The 24,887-nt window shown below is 41.7% G+C and overlaps 1 non-coding gene and 1 pseudogene across 1 annotated transcript; one reads left to right on the top strand and one right to left on the bottom strand.

Moving 5' to 3' along the window:
* LOC125934380 (apolipoprotein C-I-like) overlaps positions 1-17,221 on the top strand; it is an 18,422-nt pseudogene extending 1,201 nt beyond the window's left edge.
* On the bottom strand, positions 8,647-8,753 carry LOC125935823 (U6 spliceosomal RNA). Its single transcript, XR_007461808.1, has one exon. It is a non-coding gene; the product is annotated as a U6 spliceosomal RNA (small nuclear RNA).
* Positions 17,222-24,887: the final 7,666 nt, after the last annotated feature.

The raw sequence follows: 24,887 nt of genomic DNA, 5'->3' as shown, positions 1-24,887 counted from the left end.
CCCCCCCCCCCCCCCCCCCCCCAGCCCGGAGATTCTTTACCTATTCATTTTGTGGTCAAATTCTTCTTGGATTAGCTGTTTTCACAAGGATGGGGTTGGGGAGAAGCCAAGGTATTTGTACTGTCTCATGGGGAAGACAGGTACTTGTGCCTAAGGCTGCCAACCTCTTTTTTGCTGAGCTGATCAAGAGCTGCAGCTTTGGGGCTGTTACTTCCCCCAGACCCCTTTTCTGTTCCCCATGTTAGCCAATGTAGTGGTTTGCTGCTGTATGTGGTCTCTTATCTCTCTGAGCACCGGGTCTCCTTCCACTCTACTGTATCAAATGTGATTGTTTTGTTGTTCCCCCACCCCTGCCCCTGCTCCTAGGTGGGCCATCGACCTGTATGGGTTTGTCCTGTGCTGCCCCTACCTTGAAGGTCTCCCTGGATGGCCTGGTGTTCTCTGCCCTTATCAGTCTTTCTAATTTATTTTGGAGTTTGGAGTTATAGGTTTTCCCTCTAACTCCACTTAATCAAAGATAGGGAGTTGCTGTTTCTTATTTGCTTTGCTGCTTTTGGTGGGTTTGGGGATGAGGCAGAAAGGAAATTATGAGGAGTCTTTTCTCATATGTTCTTCTGATGCGAGAACTCCCAAGAGCAAACACTTAAGAAGAAGTAATGAAAATTTGGACCTTCCAATCCGTCCCTGATTATAAAATGAAGGCAAAATTAAATACATGTAAATTTCTTGGATGCCTGGCTGACTTGGTTGAATGTCCGACTTTTGATTGCAGCTCAGGTCATGAACTCATGGTTGTGGGATTGAGCCCCATGTTGTGCTCAGCACAGCACAGAGCCTGCTTGGGATTCTCTCTCTCCCTTGCTCTCTGCCCTTCCCCAGCTTGTGTGCATGCTTTCTCTCAAAATAAATAAATAAACTTAAAAAAATAAATACATGTAAATTTCTGAATTTAGCTCAAAATCTGTACAGGAGTACATACTCTCCCATACATACTTCAGTTTATTATAGTAAAAATATATGAAATGCTCCAATGCCTTTAAAACTAAATTTCACTCTTGCACTGTTGGTGGGAATGCAAATTGGTGCAGCCGCTCTGGAAAGCAGTGTGGAGGTTCCTCAGAAAATTAAAAATAGACCTACCCTATGACCCAGCAATAGCACTGCTAGGAATTTATCCAAGGGATACAGGAGTACTGATGCATAGGGGCACTTGTATCCCAATGTTTATAGCAGCACTCTCAACAATAGCCAAATTATGGAAAGAGCCTAAATGTCCATCAACTGATGAATAGATAAAGAAATTGTGGTTTATATACACAATGGAATACTACGTGGCAATGAGAAAAAATGAAATATGGCCTTTTGTAGCAACGTGGATGGAACTGGAGAGTGTGATGCTAAGTGAAATAAGCCATACAGAGAAAGACAGATACCATATGGTTTCACTCTTATGTGGATCCTGAGAAACGTAACAGAAACCCATGGGGGAGGGGAAGGAAACAAAAAAAAAAAAAAAAAAGAAGTTAGAGTGGGAGAGAGCCAAAGCATAGGAGACTGTTAAAAACTGAGAACAAACTAAGGGTTGATGGGGGGGGTGGGAGGGAGGGGAGGGTGGGTGATGGGTATTGAGGAGGGCACCTTTTGGGATGAGCACTGGGTGTTGTATGGAAACCAATTTGACAGTAAATTTCATATATTAAAAAATAAATAAAAAAAATAAATAAAGGCATTGTAGAATTAATAAAATAAAATAAAATAAAATAAAACTAAATTTCAAGTGTATTATATAGTTCATATTTTAAGTCAAACTATGCCAAACATTGCTTCTGAATGTGGAGAAAATCCAGCCATCTCCATAATGTGGTAGCAAATAGTTGCCTTATAGGAAGGCAGAAAAACCACTTTATATAAAAGAACAATTGGTGTAAAATACTTGGCTAACTGTTGCTCCCATTTGAAATCAACATTGGGGTTTTCTCTCTGCCTCGTCTTCTCAAATCATATCACAAACCTGTCCAGGTTGGATCTCTCTGGGGAAATGGAGATTTCCAACAGGACTGGGTCCTTAGAGGGTAACTGGGCCTCTTTCACCTGGTGCTGTGTTGGGCCCTTGCAGGGTCTCTGTCCACTTGCCTGTGATTTGGGCCTCTCTGGAGCATTATGACCTGGAAGGGTCCAGACTTCTTTATGAGGCTACTGGAGGCTCATAATCCTTGAAGTCATGATCACCCAGGGCTCTCAGCCTTGGTGTTTTCCAACTGATCCTCTAAAGCCAGTTCGCCAGGTCATCTGGCCTGTCTCCACTGTGCTTGGTGTTCTCCACCTCTCCCTACAGGCTACTGCTATCCTAAGGGCAGTCTTCACAGTCTTCCCTGGCCTAACTAAAACCTGGCTCCCTCCCTTGTTGACCCCCCAGTGTCCCTTGCCTAAGCCTGTAAAAGCCTGTAAAAGCTTCTGCCTGTAAAAGCCTTCCATTTTTGTGTAGCTCCCTAGAATTCCTTTCTGACTGCTAGATGGGATGCTGTCCTATTCATGAATTGTTGAATAAAGCCAATTAGATTTTCAAATTTACTCAGGTGTCTAAAACAGCCTAAGCTGAGATTGGAGTGTCTCGATGTTGCAGCCTCCTCCCTGCAATTTTGCCCTGATGTCCCTTTGAAATTCTCAGTTTGGGCTCAGTACCCTCCCATGAGTGTATATCATGAGGATATTTCTCATCACTACCCTGGAAGCTCTGGATCTGTGGCTCTTGGCTTCTGCTGTAGGTACGGGAGATTTCCAGAGCCTACTCTACTGTGAAGGGTTATCCCTGCGCTTCCCCTGGATGCCCGCAGCACATCATTTGCCCCCAGGCCCATATGGCCCTGATCTCTGGGCATAGTTCTGTTTATGCGAGTGTCTTTCCCACCCACTGGAAGCTCCTCTCCTAAAAGAGGGTCTTACTCATCTGTGTCCCATTGTCAAAGTTAGAGTCATGCCCTTGATCAGCTCTAGGTCTGTTTTAAGAATAAACACAAGACTGGAAGGCAGGCAGGCAGAGAAACAGTCTCTGCTCTCCTCTGCTGTCATCATGTCCCTGCCCCCACCTGGAAGTCTTTCTCCGTCTGCCAGTTCCACAGGGCACTTCCTTCCTCCTCCTTCCTTTCTCTGTAGCCCTCAACCACCAGGCCAAGTCCTCCTGGGCCTGCTTTCTGTTCTTTTTTCTGCTTAGATTAGGGGAGGTAGCTGGAGGCCTGAGTGACTGGTGGCCAGTAGAGGGCAGGCATCCTCCCATTTGGACAAATTGTCCTTTCCCAGTGCCTGGCAAGCCAGGGAGGCACAGGTGAGATTAAGTAAGTGTGTGCTGGTGCTGAGCCCTTAGCCCTCTTGCTGTCTGTAGCTGGTGCCCTACTCAACAGCCTCTGCAGGGAAGGGTTTGACTACTGACATCCTGAGGAAGCCTCAGGTAGGACAGGGAAGGGATGAGGCTCCAGAGAAGGTGGGGTGACTTGACTATCCATTGATGAAAGGCTTTGGGGGCTGATGGAGGCCAAGCAGGAGCATGGGAAGAGCTACAGACAGAGAGGTGGGAGGCCCAGCTTGGTAGTTCCCTCTGTGCGGGTGCTTGTTGCTGCCTGCTGTCGACTTTTCTGTTCCCAAGTATCACAGATGGAAAAAGCTGTCTAGGAACTTGCCTGGAACTGGGAAAGAGTGGGTAGGTGGTGGGTCAAAGAGTTGTGTTTGACCAGGTCTAATTTTTCCACCCATTTATTCCTTTTATTTTATTTTATTTATTTTTTTTTTAAATTTTTTTTTCAATGTTTTTTATTTATTTTTGGGACAGAGAGAGACAAAGCATGAACGGGGGAGGGGCAGAGAGAGAGGGAGACACAGAATCGGAAACAGGCTCCAGGCTCCGAGCCATCAGCCCAGAGCCCGACGCGGGGCTCGAACTCACGGACCACGAGATCGTGACCTGGCTGAAGTCGGATGCTTAACCGACTGCGCCACCCAGGCGCCCCTATTCCTTTTAAATTATTATGAAAATCTACAAACATAAGCAAGTACAGAAATTCAACAGTGGACTTGCATATCCCCATTCTTTAGACTGAATAATTACCAAGATTGTATTGTATTTGCTTTGTCACTTTTTCTTTGTGTTTTAAGGCAATCTCAGATATTTTTGCCATTTCACCTTTAAATACTTTGATATATATACATCTTTTAAAAATATGATCTTTAAAAAAAATAACTGTAATGCCATTGTTATATTTAACAAAGTTAACAGTGCTTCCTTGGTATCAACTGATATCAATTCATAGATAAATTTTTTAGTGTATTTTTACTATTGTTTTGCATGTAAGCTTCAACATTTGGATGTGATCTCTTTGAGTTTGTTTCAATGCATCCCATACATTTTGGTTATTTTGTTTCCATTTTCATTTGTTTCAAGTTATTTTTTATTTACTTTTGATTTCTTCTTGATCCATTGGTTGTTCAGGAATGTTGTTTCCTTTCCACATATTTGTGAATTTTCTCAGTTTCTTCCTGTTACTGATTCCTAGCTTCATGCCATTGTAGTTGGAAAAGATACTTGGTACAATTCAGTATTCTTAAATTTGCTAAGACTTGTTTGTGACTTACCATGCTCTATCATGAAGAATGTTCCATATGTGCTTGAGAAGGATGTGCATCTGCTTCTGTTGGATGGTATGTTCTATATGTATTTGTTAGGTACATTTGTACTAAAGTATAGTTCAAATCCAGCGTTTCCTTCTTGATTTTCTGTCTGAATAAGCTACCTTTTGTTGAAAGTGGGGTAGTGTCTATTTCTCCTTTCAGATCAGTTGGCATTTGCCTAATATATTTAAGTGCCCTGATGTTGAGTACATATATATTTGCAACTGTTATATGTTCCTGAGGAATTGATCTTTTTATCATTATATAATGACCTTCTTTGTCTCTTGTTACAGTTTTTGGGTTAAGTCTATTTTGTTTGCTATAAACATAGTTAATCTTGTTCTCTTTTGGTTTCCACTTACATGGAATATCTTTTTCTATTCCTTCACCTTGAGCCTATGTGTGTCCTTAAAGCTGAGGTGAATCTCTTGTAGGCAGGATATAGTCAGATCTTGTTTTTTTTTTTTTTTAATCCATCCAGCCATTCTATGCCTTTTTAAGAATACACTACTATGCTTACTGCACCATTCATAATAGCCAAGACATGGGAACAACCCAAGTGTCCATCAACAGATAAATGGACAAAGAAGTTGTGGTATATAGATACAATGGAATATTTTAAATTTTTATTTATTTATTTTATTGTAGAGAGAGAGAGAGAGGTAGAGAGAAAGAGGAAGAGAATGTGAGTGGGGGTAGAGGGCAGAGGGAAAGAAAGAGAGAGAGAGATCTTAAGCAGACTCCACGCTCAGCACAGAGACCCATGTGGGGCTTAATCCCACGACTTTGACATCATGACCTGAGCCAAAACTAAGGGTCGGATGCTCAGCCGACTGAGTCACCCAGGTGCCATGATACAATGGAATATTAATCAGCCGTGAGACAGAAGGAAATCCTGCATTCTGTGATAACATGGATGGAACTTGAAGGCATTATACTAAGTGAGATAAGTCAGACCATGAAAGACAAATACTGTATAATATCACCTACGTGTGGAATCCGAAAGAGCCAAACTTATAAAAACCAAGAATAAAATAGTGGTTACCATGGGCTGAGGTATGGGGAAGCAGGAGAGATTTTGTTTAAGGGTCCAAATCTTCAACCAGTAGTCAGATAAATCCTGGAAATCCAACGCATAGCATATAGCATATAGACAATAAAATTGCATTATATTCACCCAAAATGATAAGAGATTAGACTTTGGTTGTTCCCACCACAAAAACAAAATAACAATTATGTGACATGATAGAGGTGCCAACTATCACCACAATGATAATCATATTACAATACATATATGCATCAAATCAACATGTTTTGTACTTCAACCACATAATGTTTTATGTGAAACATAATTCAATAAAAAAAGAAAGCTGATTTCCATCCTTCTCAAGTTTCAGAAGTGTCTTTGTCCCAGAATCACCAGAACTAGGCAAGTGGTATATCCCAAACCTCAATCAACCCAAAGTATGTGGGTAAACTGCCATAAATCTCACCCCAGGGGATGCAGGAGAAGACATCTTTGGAATGGAAGGATGGGAGGAGTCTGGCCACAAGAAGAATAAGTGCAGTCTTGCTCCTGCTAATAGCATGACAGTAATTTAATGCCTTTATCTTCCCAGACAAAGGTGCAATATGTTCAACCTGAAGAGTCTTCTGGGAAGAAGGTAGCTGTAAAATGTACAGGCTCACACATGCTGTCCTACGACTGATCCAGAGTGCCCCTCTGGCACTGCCATGAGGCTCATCTTATTGCCTCCAGTCCTGCTGGTGGTTCTGTCAATGGTTTTGGAAGGACCAGCCCTAGCCTGGGCAGCCCCAGATCTCTCCAACACCTTGGGGACACATCCTGGATAAGCTGAAGGAATTTGGAAACACCTTGGAGGAGAAGGGCCTGGAAGCCACTGAAAGCATCAAACAGAGTGACATTGGTAATGTTGATCAGCTCTTTCATCTGCAGGATGACTGGGGTCAGGGTCCCGTCTCTTTCATGAGGGTGATTTAGCTCTCCAGCCAACCTCAAACACACCAGCTCTCAGATATACAAACATGCAGAGCTCACTGTTAATGAACTGGGGTAGACAACATCTCAAGTTCCATGGCTGCCCAGTAGATCAGGGTCATTTTAGTAGTGGCTATTGATGATGTTTTCTGAAGGAAAATCTTTGTTTTGGATTATAACTCTGGTACATTGATTCCCAGCCACTTCCTTCTCTTCCCACAGAGGGTCCTGAGGAAACCCAGCTGCTGTCAGTGTGGACATGTTTCCAAGTTGTACCACAGCCAGGGTGATGCCTCCCTGATGGGATTTCCTGAGGAAATCGAGCCCCTGTCAGTGTAAATGTGGTGGCAAGTCCACTCTATGCCCTTTGATTAGAATTTATGATATAGTTAATAGAATCCATGTTCCTTTAATGCCCTCCAAGAGTCCTACTTGCTCCTCCCAGCCCCAGTCATGCAGCACACAACTCAGTACCCTGAATGGGGCAACAGAGAAATAGGCCTGTTTTCCAGATTTCTGCATAGCCTGGGAAGCCAGGTGCTCACTTGCATGCCCTCACTTTCCCCCTGCTAGAGAAGTCATGGGCTGAGAAGGTGATTTCTTGGCCCTGAGCCGTGCTGCTTGGGGGACAGGTGATGTGGGCAAAGTCAAATTATACCTCTTACCTTCTTTGATGTGCACACACACACACACTTTTTGCTGCAACTATGTGCTGGAAGTTCTCTGGAAACCTGGACTTCTATAAAGGCTCTCTTCTCTAAGAGTGATTGTCTAAGACAGTGCTCTCCAAGGTCTCTTGAACCATGGCTGACTGGGGCTAGAGCTGATTCATGGGCCATTTCAGGGTTACAGGTGGGACTGAGGTCTGTTACTTGACACGTGGGTGTTTGAGACTCCTCTTGGGTCTCCTGGCATGTGGTGCTGGACCCCACAGCTCCCATAAAGGCATTTTCATCTGTGGATGGATGTCAAGTTGTTGGTTAGTCATAGATATCAGTGAGGGATATTGTACTGGACTATGTTGGACTATGTTGCTGATGTCACTGTAAGCCCTCTTCTGTGCCCCATGTTGCTTCCCAGGGATTAAGGTGAGGGCAGAATTGTACATCAACCTCAGAAGAGGGGGGGAAATAATCTGCTTTTTCCTATTAAACTTTAGAGGCCACCTTAGCACCAAGTGCCTTGTCCTTTCCCCAGGATTTCCTGCAGGCACAAGGGATGGGGCAAGGAGGAATGCCTAGTTCAAGGCTCGCCCTCAGACTGGTAATCACGTACCCAGTTTAGACTGGTGGAGTCATTTCTTCAGAGCAGACTCTGTGGCTGAAACTGGAGTCACTGAGTGTGACAAATCTAGTAATAGGAAAGAAGGAGAATCTTGTCTGTAGGGCAGCTCACCTGTTTGCACTAAAGCCTTCTCTGCCCTGTTCTGGGTGGGGCCAAGGCTCCTCAGGGCCTGGCATGGGGATGGGCTGGGGAAGGTCCAGTCTCTAGATAATTCTGCCTTTTACTGCCCTGGGCTGATCATAGCCTCCCATCTCACCCCAGGTCAGAGTGGAATTTGGGAGTTCCTGCTGGATGGGTAGTGGAAGTTGGTGAGGCTGCCTATGTGGCTGATGACAAGAGAAAGTAGCATAGGCCCTACATTCAGCTAACAGTCCAGCTATGGAAGGGACTCTGGCTGGAGCAGCAAGATGGTGGGAGAAACCTGTGTCCATCCCTCTCTACCTTGCTCCTCCCTGTGGTCATTCATTCATTCATTCATTCATGAAATATAAGAGTGTCTACTGGTGACCTAGGCCTGTGCTGGGATCTGGGAACATGGAAGTGAGTAAGGGCATATGAGTGTGAAATCAGAATTATTTATTTATTTATTTGTTTTTCTAATGAAATGTCACAATTTCATTATTCAGTGTTGCACGTTGTGCTTTGACTCACATTGTTTCCTCTAAGTTAATCCACAAAGGGTGGCAGTTTGCTGGAGAGCTGCATAAAATTTGGAAGGCTTCATGAATTTACATGTCATTCTTGCACAGGGGCCATGCTAATCTTCTCTGTATTGTTCCAATTTTAGTATACATGCTGCCGAAGTGAGCACAGAAATCAGAATTTAGATGCATTAAGATAAGTGTAGGATGGGAAGGGGTGATCAGGGAGGGATTTTTTTCATGTTTAATTTTGAGAGAGAGAATGCATGTGCACATGTGTGTGAGTGGGGGGAAGGGAAATGGGGAGGACAGAGAGAGGGAATCCCAAGCAGGCTTCGTGCTGTCAGTGCAGAGCCCAATGCAGGGCTGAATTTCACTAACTGAACCGTAAGATCATGACCTAAGCCAAGATCAAGAGTCAGACACTTAACTGACTGAGCCACCTAGATGCCCCTAGGGAAGGATTAATATGAGAGTGAACGGTAGAGTCCTCCAGGATTAAAGCAGAGCCTGATGAGGACAGAAAATCAGGGAACCCAGAGTCCAGGCCCTGTGTATGCCCTTTGTTGGGGGGAAGCAAGAGCCACAGTAGGAGTGTGGGAAGATGGTGGAGCCATGTGCTATGGGTCTTAAAGGGAAGAGGCTTTTACCTCTGGGGATCAGGGAGAATGCACATCCCTCTCTAGGCCTAGGAATCCATGGATGTTGGGGGATGGGAAAGCCTAGCTTGAGAAGACACAGGGAAGAAGGGGCATTAGAGGAGTTCCATGTTGTGGTTCAGGCAGGGGTGGAGGGAAATGCATTGAAGAGGCTGAGAATGCAGAGATTTGTTTCCCATGAACCAGGGAATCCAGAGGCACAGTTGAGAGGTTGACGTGGAGAGCAGCTGAAGGAGATTGGATCAGGGTGGGGAAGGGACAGGTGCTGGATTGTATTGGGGTAGGGAAGAAGGTACCATGGAGATCCTGAGGCTGTGGTGAGGATGGAAAAGTCATGTAGTCCCAATAGTTTATTTTAGCTTTAATTTTCCTTGCTTTGGGAGACATATCTAGAAGTGTTGCTACGTCCCATGTCAGAGACATTACTGCCTGTGCTCTCTTCTAGGATTTTAATGGTGTCAGGTCTCACGTTCAGGTCTTTAATCCATTTTGAATTTATCTTTGTGTATGGTGTAAGAAAGTGTTCTAGTTTCATTCTTTTGCATGTAGCTGACCAGTTTTCCCAACATCATTTATTGAAGAGACTGTCTTTTTCCCATTGGATATTCTTTCTTGCCTCATCAAAGATTAATTGGCCGTATAATTGTGGGTTCATTTCTGGGTTTTCTATTCTGTTCTTTTGTTTTATTGATCTGTATGTCTATTTTTGTGTCAGTACCATACTGTTTTCATTACTACAGCTTTGTAATATAACTTGAAGTCTGGAATTGTGATATCTCCAGCTTTTCTTTTCTTTTCTTTTCTTTCTTTCTTTCTTTCTTTCTTTCTTTCTTTCTTTCTTTCAAAGTTTATTTATTTTTATTTTGAGAGAGAGAGAGAGAAAACTAGCAAGGGAGGGGCAGAGAGAAGGAGAGACAGAATCCTAAGCAGGTCCTGCACTGTCAGTGCAGAGCCCAATGTGTGGCTTGAACCCGTGAACCACGAGATCATGACCTGAGCCAAGATCAAGAGTTGGACGCCTAGTTGACTGAGCCACCCAGATGCCCCTCCAGCTTTGCTTTTCTTTTTCAAAATTGCTTTGGCTATTTGGAGTCTTTTGTGATTCCATAAAAATTTTAGGATGTTTTGGTTCTAGTTTTGTGAAAAATGCTGTTGGTATTTTGATAGAGATTGCATTAAGTGTGTAGTATAGATATTTTAACAATGTTCTTTCAGTTCATGAACACGCAGTGTCTTTTCATTTCTTTGTGTTGTCTTTAGCTTCTTTCATCATTGTTTTATAGTTTTTGGAGTAAAGGTCTTTTACCTCTTTAGTTGGATTTATTCTTAGGTATCTTATTTTTGATGCAATTGTAAATGGAATTGTTTTCTTAATCTCTCTCTGCTGCTTCATTATTAGTGTATAGAAATGCAACAGGTTTCTGCACATTGATTTTGTATCCTGTGATTTTACTGAGAATTCATTTATCAGTTCTAGTTTTTTGGTGGAGTCCTTGGGTTTTCTATATATAATATCATGTCATCTACAAACAGTGAAAGTTTTATTTCTTCCTTACCAATTTGGATACCTTTTATTTCTTTTTGTTGTCTAATTGCTGTCCCTAGAACTTACTGTACTATGTTGAATAATAGTAGTGAGACCTTGTCTTGTTCCTGACCTTAGGAGGAAAGCTCTCAGTTTTTTCTCACTGAGTATGATGTTAGCTGTGGGTTTTTCATATATGGCTTTTTTTATGTTGAGGCATGTTTCCTCTAAAGCTACACTGTGGAGGGTTTTTTTTTTTTTTTTATCATGAATGGTTGTACTTTGTTAAATCCTTTTTCTGCATTTATTGAAATGATCGTATGGTTTTTATCTTTTCTTTTACTGATATGATATGTCATGTTGATTGATTTGCAAATATTGAACCACCCTTGCTTTCTGGGAATAAATCCCACTTGATGTGGTGAATGATTTTTTTAGAGTATTGTTGGATTCTGTTTGCTAGTATTTTGTTGAGGATTTTTGCATCTATGTTCATCAGAGATATTGGCCTGTAGTTCTCTTTCTCTCTCTCTCTCGTGTGTGTGTGTGTGTGTGTGTGTGTGTGTGTGTGTGTGTGGTGTCTTTATCTGGTTTTGGTATCAGGGTGATGTTGGCCTCATAGAGTTAATTTGGAAGTTTTCCTTATTCTATTTTTGGAATAGTTTGAATAGGGTAGGTATTAATTCTTCTTTAAATGTTTGATAGGGGTGCCTGGGTGGTTCAGTTGGTTAAGCGTCTGACTCTTTGTTTTGGCTCAGGTCATGATCTCATGGTTTGTGAGTTTGAGCCCTCCATAGAGTCTGTGCTGACAGCTCTGGAGCCTGCTTGGGATTCTTTCTCTCTCTTTGTCCCTCCCCTGCTTTCTCCTCTTTCTCTCTCTCCCTCTCTTTCTCAAAATAAATAAATAAAAACTTAAAAAATAACTGTTTGGTAGAATTCACCTGGGAAGCTATCTGGTCCTGGACTGTTGTTTGTGAGTTTTTTGATTACTGATTCAATCTCCTTGCTGATAATCCTTCTGTTCAAATTTTCTATTTCTTCCTGCTTCAGTTTTGGTAGGTTATATGTTTCTAGGAATTTATCCATTTCTTCAAGGTTGTCTAATTTGTTGCCATATAGTTTTTCATAATATTCTCTTACGATTGCTTGTATTTCTGTGGTGTTTGTTGTTATTTTTCCTCTTTCATTTGTGATTTTGTTTATTTGAGTCATTTCTCTCTCTTTCTCTCTCTCTCTCTTTAATGAGTATGGCTATAGGTTTATCAATTTGGTTGATCTTTTCAAAGAAAAAACTCCTGGTTTCATTTATCTATTGGTTTTTAGTTTCTATATCATTTATTTCTGCTCTAATCTTTATTATTTCATTCCTTCTGCTGGTTTGGGGTTTTGTTTGTTATTCTTTTTCTAGATCCTTTAGGTGTAAAGTTAGGTTGTTTATTTGAGATATTTCTTCTTCTTGTGGTAAGCCTGTATTGCTATAAACTTCACTCTTAGAACTGCTTTTGCTGCATCCCAAAGGTTTTGTACCCTTGTGTTTTGTTTTTGTTTGTTTTCATGTACTTTTTGTTCTTTGATTTCTTGGTTGACCCATTCATTGTTTAGAAGCATGTTAACCTCCATGTATTTGTGGTCTTCCCAGATTTTTTTCTTGTGGTTGATTTCTAGTTTCATAGCTTGGTGGATGCATGGTATGACTTCAGTCTTTTTGAATTTGTTGAGGCTTGGTTTGTGGCCTAATATGTGATATATTTTGGAGAATGTTCCATGTGCACTTGAAAAGAATGTGTATTCTGCTGTTTTAGGATAGAATGTTCTGAATATATCTGTTAAATCCATCTAGTCCAGTGTGTCATTCAAAGCTACTCTTTCCTTGTTGATTTTCTGTTTGGATGGGATGTTAAAGTCCTATACTATTATGGATAAGTTCCTCTATGTTTGTTATTAACTGTTTTATGTATTTGAGTGCTTTCATGTTGGGTGTATATATATTTACAATTGTTATATCTTCTTGTTGGATTATTACCTTTATTATTATACAGTGTCTTTCTTTATCTCTTCTTACAGACTTTGTTTTATTTTTTTTTCAGACTTTGTTTTAAAGTCTTTCTTGTCTGATAAAAATATTGCTACTCTAGCTTTCTTTTGACATCCATTTGCATTATAAATGTTTCTCTATCCCCTCACTTTCGATCTGCAAGTGTCTTTACATCTGAAATGATTCTCTTGTAGTAAGCATATAGAGGGGTTTTGCTTTTTTATCTACTTTGTCACCCTATGTCTTTTGATTGGAGCATTTAGTCTATTTACATTCAAAGTAATTGTTGATATATATATATTTATTGCCATCTTGTAACTTGTTTTGTGTCTTGTTTTGTGGTTGTTTTGTAGTTTTTCTGTGATCCTTCTCTTTTTCTCTTTTCTGGTTTGCTGGTTTTCTTTGGTGATATACTTGGATTCCTTACTCCTTATTTTTTTGTATATCTATTACTGTTTTTTTTTTTTAAATTTGTGGTTACCATTCAGTTTATATATACAATCTTCTGCATATAGCAGTTTATATTAAGCTGATCACTTACTTTTGAACCCATTCTTTACTTCTCTCCACTCCCTCCATGTTTGAGATATTTGCTATCATTTTTTACATTCTTTTATTCTGTGCTCATCTTGGTGGATTTTTACAGATACACTTACTTCCACTGTTTTTGTGCTTCCTATTTTTCTTACTCTTATGGTTTTTGTTTTCCACTCACAGAGTCCCCCTTAACATTTCTTGTAGGGCTGGTTCATGAATTCTTTTAACTTTCGTTTGTCTGGGAAACCCTTTACCTCTCCTATTCTGAAGATAGCCTTGCTGGATAGAGTATTCTTGGCTACAGACTTTTCCCTTTCAGCACTTTGAATACATCATGCCATTTCCTTCTGGCCTGCAAAGTTTCTGCTGAAAAATCATCTTGCTTTAGGGCTTCTTTATGTGCTCTTTCTTCTGGCCAGAATAGTCTTCCTTCAGCTAACTCCTATTATTAGTCATAGTTCTAAAAAAGCAGCTTTCTCTGACCATCTAGATTAGGCTAGGACTCCTGTCATGTCACCCCTGGCTTCTGCCCTTCTCAGAAATATGATCACCCTTATGTCTTGTTCAACCTCCTGCCTCATTTGGTGTCAGACCTCACGCTCTGTGGGCAAGAATGTGCCTATCTGGGTCACTGTGTTTCCCCTGTAGTGAAGAGTAGAGCACCCCAATTTCAGCTTTAGGTGAAGGAAATGGACCCTAAGGTCATATTCTCTGATCAGAGTTTACTTTCCCATGGTTTCCACCACTCTATTCCACCCAGCTTCAATTAAATCCCATTGATACTTTCAGAGACCAATTGTAGCCAGACCCACAAATAAGCAGCATCCCCGAGGTTTGCAGTCATCCCTCAATAGTATCCCAGGGGAAGGTGAGTCTATTTCAGGAGCCAAGAGGTGAGGGATGTCATGGCTCACCCTCTTCATGTGGAGTCTCCCTTTAATGACATCCTTGGCTTTGACAATTTGGACTTGATTTTGTTGAAGATGCCAACCAGTGAATTTCCTTATAATATAAAATGTCAAATTCAAATAAGAGATGATTATATTCCAAAAGGGCAACCAGCACAAGGCTTGGTAACATGTGGGTGAGATCAGGCAGAAGCAATGGGGGCATGGGTGCCTGGTTATCAACTGTGTGCACATGTAAAGATTGAGTTACAGGGCATGCTGAATATGATGGAAACAGTGACTTAGAACCATATAAAAGCAAACATCTCCTGAAAAAATTTAACCAGTGACATCATAGAGACCTAGATTGACTGAAAAATAGTAGGAAAACCAACATGCTCATGTGATCTCCTGGAAAAACCCAGAAGTCAGGGTGATTGGAATGGAATAGCACATGAACCTGACTGGAACTCAGAGAGAGGCATAAGATCATCACAAGCACTCAGGTTATCCAAAATATGAGCCCAAATTGGCCTTTTCTGGAAAGAGCTCTCCACATGTTGTGAAGGCTTCTGGGGTGCATCTCTTCACCCCAACCAATTTGAAATCAGTCCCCCACCAATGCATGCAGGGTTTCATGTTAATATCTGGTTAGACACAGAAAACACCAGAATGAATTGCAGAGTAGGAGGCAATAAACGTTTAGGTTAGAAAGTCTGCAGTTTATTTTCACTCTTATTTCTCCTTCTTGGGATAGTTCATCCATCCTGTTTAACCCCTTCCTGCTTAGCATGATGAATCACAAAGGAGTCTACATCTTCTCTTATCCAAGCATCTCCAACTGGAAACCCATTCTCTCCCCAGTGCTGGCCAAGAAATGAGTTCTGTTCCCCTCCAAATAGCAAGGAAACCTTGTGGGGTTGGGAGCGGTGGGGAAAGCCAAGAGATAGACCAGGCCAGGCCATTTCCCACCAACCAGCAGAGGGTAGTGAGTGGATGCTAGGTCTCTTGGACCCATCTACACAAGCTTCTTGGCTTTAAGGAAGCTCTTGAGGTGCTGTATCTGCCAGATGCCAATGGCCACAAGGATTAAGGTCCATAGAATGGACCACAATGGCACCCACTGATTGGTGCTCTTGCTGGCCTGCCAGAAGCTCCTCTTGCCTGTGGTAAGGGAGAAGGGAGAAGGTGCCTGGCTAGACTGAATTTCTCCCCTCTCTCAAGAGGTGGAAGACTTACTCCCTGGGAGGTTACACATCCCTCCTCCCAACTGGGCCAGCTGAGCCCCTCACCCTCCAGTAGTCCTGCTCCTTCTGGATCTGCTTCGTCTACTCCACCTGCTCCACCAGCTGCTGCATGCACAGATGCTGCCAGGTTAGCTTGTTGTTGGCCCCAAATTCTGCATAGTCATTGGTATGTCCACCCAACTGCATGTCCAAGTGAGTGACCTGGGGAACAGGGAAGCCGAAGGTGGGGGTCAGGGACCTTGGCTCTACATAGAGCCTGAATAGAGCTTGCCAGAAACCCAGCTCCCATGCCCCAATGTTGGCCTAAACAGGCAGTTCAGTTCCTTACACTCACTGACTTAGGGACTGGCCCTGCTCCGGGTGCTGAACACCAGATCAGGACTTGCCTGCATAGAGTTCCATGTTCAAATGACAGAAGGGATGGGACAACATATTCAGAGAAGTAGAGGTATGACTCAAGTGTTTGAGACAGACTGTTACTAGAAGTACTGTGTTGGTGAGAGGTGACCACGGAGAGCCCGGGAGCACTGAGATACAGAACAGCTCTGAGTTTCACATTATGAAGCTTGGTCTTTACCCTAGGGATGGCAGGGAAACAAGGGATGATTTTAGGTCGCAGTGATTCCCTCACAGGGTACCCTCTCATCTTCATCCCCTCTCTGTATGCTTACTTTCTGTATCCCCTTACTTCCTGTATCCCCTTATTTCCCCAGCCCCCATCCAGGCACCACCTGCTGCACCCTTCTTACCCCAGGGATGGAGATGTTGAGCCCATGAAACGGTCAGCCTCTTGCCTGCTGCACTCACCAGCTTGCCAACATAGAGGAGGGTGAAGTGGATGGACTGAAGATGAAGGCAGATTTGGTGCTCTTGGGGAGGCTGGGAGGTAGGTGATGGTGAAGCTTCCCTGAGGGCCATACTGATGGACCAGAAATTTCTAGAGGACTCAGCTTCCAGTGAGCATATGTACCTGCTTCCAGGAGAGGAAATCTGGGGGTCTAGGTCCTAGACCCCCATCGGCCAGACCAGAGGGGAAGGTATGAGGGAAATGGCATTAGTTTGGGCTGGAAAGTCTCAGATCCCAGCATCGCCAATACACAGTATTCTGCAGTTTGCAAAGAGCATGGTCCTCCTTGAGCTTTCCTGCCTGTGAGGAGACAGGCCCTCCTCTGAGAAATGGAGGACTAGCCATTGATGCTGAAGGCCGAAGTGGCTTCAAGGAGTCAAAGCCCACCTTACCCTGTTCTCAGTGTCCTTCACAAACATGAACAAATTGATCTACTGTGAAGAGGGCTGCTACTTTTCTATAGAGGGATCTTATAGTTACTTAATGGAAAAACAGTATGGAGGCTCCTCAAGAAATTAAAAATAGAACTACCATATGATCCAGCTTTCCCTCTTCTGGGTATATATTAAAAGGAAATGGAACCATTATCTGTACTTCCATGTTGACTGCAGCATTATTCACAATAGACAAGGTATGGAAGAAGCTAAGTGCCTGTCAATGGATGAATAGATCAAGAAAATGTGATACATATATTATCTCTCTATATAATAGAATATTATTCATCCTTAAAAAAGAAGTAAATCCTGTAATTTGCTACAACGTGGATGAAACTGGAGGGCATTATACTAAGTGAAATAAGCCAGACAGAAAAAGACAAATACTGCGTAGTAAAAAAAAGGTCAAACTTATTGAAACAGAGTAGAAGAATTGTTGCTAGAGGCTGTGGGGTGGAAGAAATAGGTTTCTTTCTGCATGGTTTGGGAGATCCTAGAACAGAATGACATGTGCTGCTTCCCCAGGTGGAGCTCCAGAGAGGCAGCCCAGGAAAAATGGTGGTGTTATGTGCCTAGGCAGGTGGGGCTCAGTGTGGTGTAGAGCAGCAGGAGAGATCCAGAATCAGCACTTATATACCAGACCTGAAGCTGTCTTGAAGCTGGGAACAAGCAATGAAAGACTCAGATATGACCTATGTTATTTGACAGCCAAGGATCAGAAACTCTTTCCCACACTTCCTGATGACTTGACACCCTTTAAATCCCCGAGAACTTAGAAGCAAGCCTAGGGATGGACGAGGGGGCCCCTAAATTAACTGAGATTAGGTTAGAGAGAAATTAAGTCCATGCATCTGTGGAATGAAATCTGTTCTTACCACCTGAGGTTTAAGTAATTGTAAAATTTCTTCCAGCTCTATCATTTGTTATATACAGAATTATATATACATCCAAAAATACATATTTTGCTAATACTCTATGTATCTAGTGATCAGCTTAAAATGTGTATTAATATGTTAGCCACAAGGTGGTACCAGAAAGCTATCTTTGGCTTTCGGTCCTCGGCTTTGAAAGTCGCTGATTTTACTATACAACTGTAAACTACTGTAATAATGGCACGAATCATAATAAAAGTTGAGATGGAAGCAGTTGGGTTCATGTGATGCAGTGTTTGTATTTAAAGATCATAAAAACAGACTCTCTAGAAGATGCTGCCAACTAGTTTGTACTCTTCCTCTTCCTTACCCACTGTCATGTCATCATAGAATAACCCGATCATTACCCAAAGCACCAAACACTAATATATTCAGTAGTCGTACAGAAAAATGTAAATAGACACACTCTCTTAAGACTTAGAGTTTAACATTTAAATGGATATTTTTATAAGATGTGCCTCAAAACCATCTGGAACACCCTTTAGCCGTCTTCCAAACAATAAAAAGCTCAGCCCCCAAATGTGAACACAATAGGTTGGCAAATGCATCCTGTAACTTCTGGAGCCCTTGCTCTCATACTATGAATGACTAAGAGGAGGGAAAGCTCCTTTTCCTGGTTTATCTCTCTTTCTCTTTTTTTGGTCTTTGTTTGCTATTTTTTTCTTAAATTCCTCACATTAGTGAAATCATATGGTATTTGTCTTTCTCTGCTTGGCTTATTTCCCTTAGCATTGTACTCTCTACATCCATCCATGGTGTTGCAAATGCAAGATTTCATTCTTTTTTATGGCTGACTAATATTCCATTGTATATATACATATACTACATCTTCTTTATCGGGCTCCTAACTATAGAAAACAAACAGGTGGTTACCAGAGGGGAGGTGGGAGGGAGAATGGGTGAAATAGGTGAAGAGGATTAAGAGTACACTTATCTTGATGAGCACTGAGTAACATATGGAACTGCTGAACCACTGCATTTTACACCTGAAACTAATATAAACTATATGCTGACTACACTGGAATTAAAGTAAAAAAAAAAAGTAAAATATACCTCTTTCAGGCAGTCTCGCTAGGTTCCCTTCTCCTATCCAGTAAATGTAATTTGTTTTTTTTTTAAGTTTATTTATTTATTTTGAGAGAGAGCACAAGCAGGGGAGGGGCAGAGAGAGAGGGAGAGACAGGATCCCAAGCAGGCTCTGCGCTGTTACTGCAGAGCCTGATGTGGGGCTCAAACTCACAAACCATGAGATCATGACCTGAGCAGAGAGCAAGAGTCGGACGCTTAACCGACTGAACCACCCAGGTGCCCCGCCAGTAAATGTAGTTTTAAAGGGATGTACAGTAAAGGGGAAAGAAGAAGTTTGGAAAAGGTCACAGGAATAACTTTCTGATTATAGGGTTGAAGAGAAAGTACTTTCTGATTATAGGTAAAGAAGAGAAAGTACCATGTCACAACACTGAAGATCACTCACTGGGAACATGAAGAGGTATCTGGAAGGAAGCAAGAAAGAAAGCAGTGACCCAATGTAAGCCATGGGAGTCTAGTCTGTGGTCTGGTAGCAGAGAAAATTTACTTTCCTTGGAATTGGAACCACTTTATGGATTTAAAGATGGAAGTGACATACATATGTCCTTGTAGAATGTCAAGGAAACCATGCTGTTAGGATGCTAGTCAAAGGTAGGCTCTAAAAATCAAGTGTGGAAATTATGACACTTTAGGGATTTAACTGTGTTTGTACAAAGAATCAGATGGGGATCTATAAGAGGATGCAGTAGGGTTGGAGGAGTGATATCCCTAGGTTTCTCTTTCAGGAGACTGCTAAGATGGACTTGGATATGAAAAAGGGAAGTCTGTCTGTCCATGGATCCTTCTCCTGGGAATCCCTTCCTGGGGCCCTCTGAAGAGAAGAAAACATAAAAAACCTGCTGAAAGAAAAAAGGTTTATCCCTGAATATTGAATGTTTCCATTTTATTAAACACTCTAGTTTTTATTTTTTATTGAGTTTTTAATTTTACTTCTAGTATAGGTAAACATACAGTGCTATATTACTTTCATGCGTGCAATGTAGTGGTTCAGTACTTCCATACATCATCCAGTGCTCATCTTGAGGAGTACACTCCTTAATCCCCATCATCTGTTTAACACGTGCCCCCACCCGCCTCTCCTCTGGTAACCATCAGTTTGTTCTCTACAGTTAAGAATCCGTTTCTTGGTTTCTCTCTCTTTTTTTTTTTCCTCTGCTCATTTGTTGTTAAAGAATCCAGTTTTATTTATTTATATATTTATTTTAAAAAGTTTATTTCCCTTTTTTTTTGAGAGAGAGAGCGAGAAAGGGAGTGAGTGAGGGGCAGAGAGAGAGAAAGAGAGATAATCCCACACAGGCTCTGCACTTTCAGTGTGGAGCCCAAATCAGTACTTGAGCTCACCCGATGCGGGACTTGAACTTACAAAGAGTGAGATCATGACCTGAGCAGAAATTGGATGCTTAACTGAGTCACCCAGGTGCCCCGAGGATCCAGTTTTTAAAGCTTAGGTCAGATTTACCCTTGCATGTGGTTGAGGAAGAATTAGACACATTCTCCTGTAGCTCAATAGTGTATTTATATCCCACTAAATAATGAGTTTATTTCCCCCATGGCACATTTACTACTTTGTAGATATAATGCTTTGTCTCTCACTGGCATTTTCCTTTAAAATCTTCACAGGCAATCACTGAATCTGAGTGGTGAATATATGGATGCTCTTTGTACTGCTCTCTTTTTACTTTGGAGTATGTTTGAAACTTGATAATTTAAAAGAAATCATTAAAAGTCTTTCCAACTTTTTCAATACCTAGCAAGTTGGTAAACCTATTTCTCATGTGGGATAGGTCAAGAGGGAGGTTCCTTTAGGAAATGCAACCACCTTGTCTGGTTGGGTCCTCTAAAAGTAGTCAGAAAACTTCTTGGGGTCTGAGAAGTGCTCTGGATTCATGTAAAAATAGCACCAGCCTGGTAGTCTCTGGGAGAGGAATAATGTTTAAGAATATTCCCTTGCCAGGGACATTTCTTTCATGCCTGATTTGGCAAATTGACTCATGGCTAACACTGGAAGGGAAGGGGGCCATGTGATTAAAAGGAGATTGTATTAGTCAGCTCAGGCTGCTGTGCCAAAATACCCACCGGCTGGGTGGCTTAAACAACCAAAGTTTATTTTCTCACAGTTCTGGAGGTTGGAAAGTCCCAGATCAATGGCTGGCAGCATCCAGTTCTGGAGAGAGCTCTCTTCTTGGCTTACAGATGGCTGCCTTCTTGCTGTGTGTTCATATGAACTTTCTTTGGAGTGTGTGTGTGGCCAAGGGAGAGAGAGCAAGCTCTTTTGTGTCTCTAATAAGGCACTAATCCTATCATGGGGACTCTCATAGCCTCATCTAGCCCTAATTACCTCTCAAAGGCCCCGTCTCCAAATACTATCACATTGGGGCTTAGGGTTTCAACATGTAGATTTTGTGGGTGGTGTGGAGACACAAACATTGAGTACTTAACACAGATGTAAGGAACTTTGGAATCATGTGCTAAAATTCACGTGGACTGCTACTGATTCAAGTCCCCTCAAACTATTCCCTAACCTTAATCCTTTTGTATTTCATTTCCTGCAACAACTGGTCTATTACTTGGGGTGGTGGAGTCCAAGTGCACTAGACTCACATCAGTGCCTTCACACTCTTCTTCAGTCCCTTCTCCTACTGCCCACAAGACCTGTTTATCTAATGGACTATTTCTACAAAGTTTTAAATGAGTGCTAAGGGCTGAGTAGTCTTCCAGGGGCATTTCCATTTTAATAGGGATTCTTAAAAAGAACCTCCAAAATTCAAAGAAAAAAAAATCTCTTCTAGTGTAGTTTCAGGAAATGCTATAGCTAGTGAGGAGTTTGCAAACTTGGGATTTCATCTCCTTATGCTCTAAATCACCACAAAGTAGTCACTATTCTCTCTGCTTGTGAGACTGACCCTTGTCAAGAAATAGGTGACACATGAGCCAAGGGCAATTCTACCTTACTGATAACTTGCCAATAATGGATGAATGAAACCTTTTGGCAAATAAATAATGGAATTTTAGAAATATCAGCCAGATCATGTTACAGATGAGGAAATGAAAGTATAGCTTAGCTGGGTGGATTGCCCAATATTGCATAGTAACTTGAAGATCCAAGATTAGAACACCTTTCTACTATACCATTTCATATTAGTGCTCCAGTTCTGTCTCAGATCATTAGACATCAAGACCAGCCTCTGGCAGCACATCCTCTTTCTGGGCCTGTTAATGAGGAGGTAGATGAGGGGGCCATTTCCTCATCAGCAAGACTTTAATTTCATAGCCCTGAGCACGTAATTCTGTGAGTTTCATGCTGTGTTAGGCCTCAAAGATTAGTTTGCGATTTCCTGTTAAAGCAAACCACACATGTTGAATTGCCAGCTGTTGCCACCTCACCTACTCTATTCATAATTCAGAACGTCTGGCACTTTCCAGGTAGACACAAGTCTTGTTGCCTTAATTATCAATGCAGTGAAATAACAAGCATGAGTCTCTTCTATCTTTACAGGTTCCTGGGAAGATCTGACATCACAGAGCCCTGTGGGTTGGAGACGTACTGGATTTAATACATGTTTCAGACACAAAGCCACCGTCTCTATCTCTTATATTCCTTCTAAATCTGGCATGACTATAACCTGGTGTGACTATGGCAGATAGGCTGCTCCTGGACCATCTGGTCTATAGCAACTTCAGGACTTGGCTGTTGGGAGCAGCCAGAAATGTGGAAACAGTCAATTCATTGCTTCCATGTTGGTGAGAGGTTATGGAGAAAAGGCAATGTTAGCCTTTGGATAGATTAATAACAAGGAGGAGTGTTAAAGACATTTTGAGGCATTGTGGAAAAATTTCACATACAAAGTAAATAGAGTATAATGAATCCCCATGTACCCATCACACAGCTTCATTCTTTTTTTTTTTTTTTTTTTTAGGGATTTTTAATGTTTATTTATTTTGAGAGAGAGAGAGAGAGAGAGAGAGAGAGAGAGAATCCCAAGCAGGCTTCATCCTCAGCATGAGGCCTGATGTGGGGCTTGAACTCATGAACTATGAGAATGTGATCTAATGGACTGAGTCACCCAGGTGCCCCAACAATCTGCCATTCTTTTTTTTTTTTTTTTTTTTTTAATTTTAACGTTTATTTATTTTTGAGCCAGAGAGAGACGTAGCATGAACAGGGGAGGGGCAGAGAGAGAGGGAGACACAGAATCCAAAACAGGCTCCAGGCTCTGAGCAGTCAGCACAGAGCCCGGCGCGGGGCTCGAACTCACGGACCGCGAGATCATCACCTGAGCCGAAGTCGGATGCCTAACCGACTGAGCCACCCAGGCGCCCCAACAATCTGCCATTCTTGATCCATCTGTACCTTTACACAATTCGTACTCTTAATTATTGTCATTTTTAAAATTAAAATATATGTACATTGAAATGCACAATTTTTAGCTATATAATTCGGAAATGGATATACTCAAGTAATCCATACCCCTGTCATCTCCTTTTGGCACATTTAAAATATATAAGTTGGTAGATAAGGTAATAGTTGGTATATTTTAGCTTTTCTCATTTTCAAATCATGAAACATTGCTGTGGATGTTCCTCATTCTGGGGATTCTTCCCTTTGCTCCTGCCCTCCCATTTCAACACTGCAAGATCAACCCTTCCTCCTTCACCCTTATGTCTCACACTGTTTGCCTCTGCACATTGGCTTTGGATTTCTGCCTCATTCCTTGGATTTGAAGATCCAAATGATATTTCTAGTAATTTCTTCATTGGCTCCACCTATCTCAGATAAGAAGCCTGTTCCAATCCCTTCCCAGAACCCAACAGCCTAGCTCACTCTTGATTATTTTGCCTGCTAGGAGAGAGAAATGGAGGAGTCCAGCCTTCTTAGCCCACCCATGTCACCAACTGGAAGGGAAAAGGGGCATAGAAGGAACAGAAATAAGGTGCATTCTTCTTGATCACCCCAATTCTAATGAATACAGGATGAATGAAATGGAAAGGAGTAAGAGAGATGCCTCAAGCTATTCATGATCAAAAGAAAGGAAAGCAAAAGTAAGGCTTCTAGGCTGAGTGTCAGGGTGATAATTCTAAATTTAAGTATATTCCCCCCAAGGCAGTATATTTTAGCCAGATACACAACCAGATACACACTCACTTTATGCTATACCCCAGAAAAACATACATTCACAAATGAAAAAGTTTTCTGAAGCAATATTGCTTTATGTAATATATTTCTCTAGCTCATTAAAAAAAAAAAAGCTTGTCACCATCCACTAAAATGATTTTGTAACCCTTAGATAGGATATAGACCTGTAGTTTTAAAACTATGCCTAAAGTCTTTGAGATGTTGGGTTGGGGCCCCTCTCTCTGGGGTTCTTGGACTCACCATTTCCTTCACTGGCGGCCAGTTTGATCCCTCACAGAGTATGGTTGCTCAGCTTGAATCCAGGATACCCAGACTCCTTACAGGAAATGATATTTAGCTAGGGATTATTTAAATCCAATCAATACTGAGTACCTGCTACATAGAAGGCTCCTCTTCACAGCCTGCCAAAGTCACCACAGTTGGGGTGGAGGCAGCTGGGGAGTCAGCCATCATCTGAGGTAGCCATGCAAATGCTCAGCCTGCCCCTCAATTTCCTGTTATGTTTGCCATACCCTTCAGCTGCAAGAAGAAATGCAAGCCTCTCACTGGGTGCTGTGTGTGCAAAGAAAGTACCAGGCCCATTTTAGAGAAATCTGAATCTAAATCCTATATAGCTGACTTCCTATATCTGAACCCAGAAGGAAAAATATGAAAAAGAAAAGGTCTGATATCAGCTATCCAACAATAAACATCTTAGATATATTATGATGCATAGCCTGATCCAGATTTTTTTAACTTTTTTTTTTATTATTGAAGTATAGTTGACATATGATGTTAAATTAGTTTCAGGTGTACAACATAGTGATTTGACAATTCTATACATTACATTATTCAATATTCACCACGAGAAGTATAGTCACCATCTGTCACCATACAACATTATCACGATATTGTTGACTATATTCTCTGTACTTTTCATCTCTGTGCCTTACTTATTTTATAACTGGACTTGTGTACCTCTTAATTCCCTTTACCTAT

Source organism: Panthera uncia (assembly GCF_023721935.1).
Source record: "Panthera uncia isolate 11264 chromosome A1 unlocalized genomic scaffold, Puncia_PCG_1.0 HiC_scaffold_17, whole genome shotgun sequence".
Lineage (NCBI taxonomy): Eukaryota > Metazoa > Chordata > Mammalia > Carnivora > Felidae > Panthera > Panthera uncia.
This window is presented reverse-complemented; position numbering and strand designations above follow the sequence as displayed.